The sequence below is a fragment of the Lipotes vexillifer genome, unplaced genomic scaffold, assembly GCF_000442215.2.
Source record: "Lipotes vexillifer unplaced genomic scaffold, Lipotes_vexillifer_v1.1 scaffold469, whole genome shotgun sequence".
Classification (NCBI taxonomy): domain Eukaryota; kingdom Metazoa; phylum Chordata; class Mammalia; order Artiodactyla; family Lipotidae; genus Lipotes; species Lipotes vexillifer.
Window position 1 is genome coordinate 3,465,813 of NW_006788006.1, and position 527 is coordinate 3,466,339.

General features: G+C 53.5%; 1 protein-coding gene across 2 annotated transcripts in view; it reads left to right on the forward strand.

Annotated features, from left to right (window-relative positions):
* CRTC1 (CREB regulated transcription coactivator 1) overlaps positions 1-527 on the forward strand; it is a 74,501-nt gene that overhangs the window by 57,065 nt on the left and 16,909 nt on the right. The gene's annotated exons all lie outside the window — the stretch shown is intronic.

Consider the following 527-nt stretch of genomic DNA (forward strand, 5'->3'; position numbering starts at 1 on the left):
CTGGGGAGGGGGACGGCCCCAGCATCCTGGGAGTGAGAAGATGGTGGCAGAGCCCAGCATCTTGGCGAGACTTCCTTTAACTGCCGCTCAAAACGATGCATCTGTGAGGATGTCAGTAAAGGAATTCCTGTGGATTTGTTGGGGGTGGGGTGGGGGGTGATGGGTGAATTTTTAATACTGTTTAGAGATCTGTTAGGATCCCATAACATTCATGGAATGCTTTTGAAAAGATTCTTTAAAAAAAAGTCATTGTCAAAGTGCTTTGTAAAGAATCTGGTAATGAAGCGAGTGTTTACCCGCGGAATTAAGGAGCCTGTGGCCAAGTAGAAACCCGTTCCTCTGGCATTCCCTGCAGGGGCTAAATGCCTGCTGATCACATGCCAGTCGGGCCTCCCCCACCCCACCGCACTGGGTGTGTGCGTGGGAGGCAGGCCTAGCACCCCCCCCCCCCCCCCCCCCCTCCAGTCAGTAACTCTTCTTGCCTGTTCACTCGATGCCAGCCCCTGGATGCCAGCTGTTGTACTGTG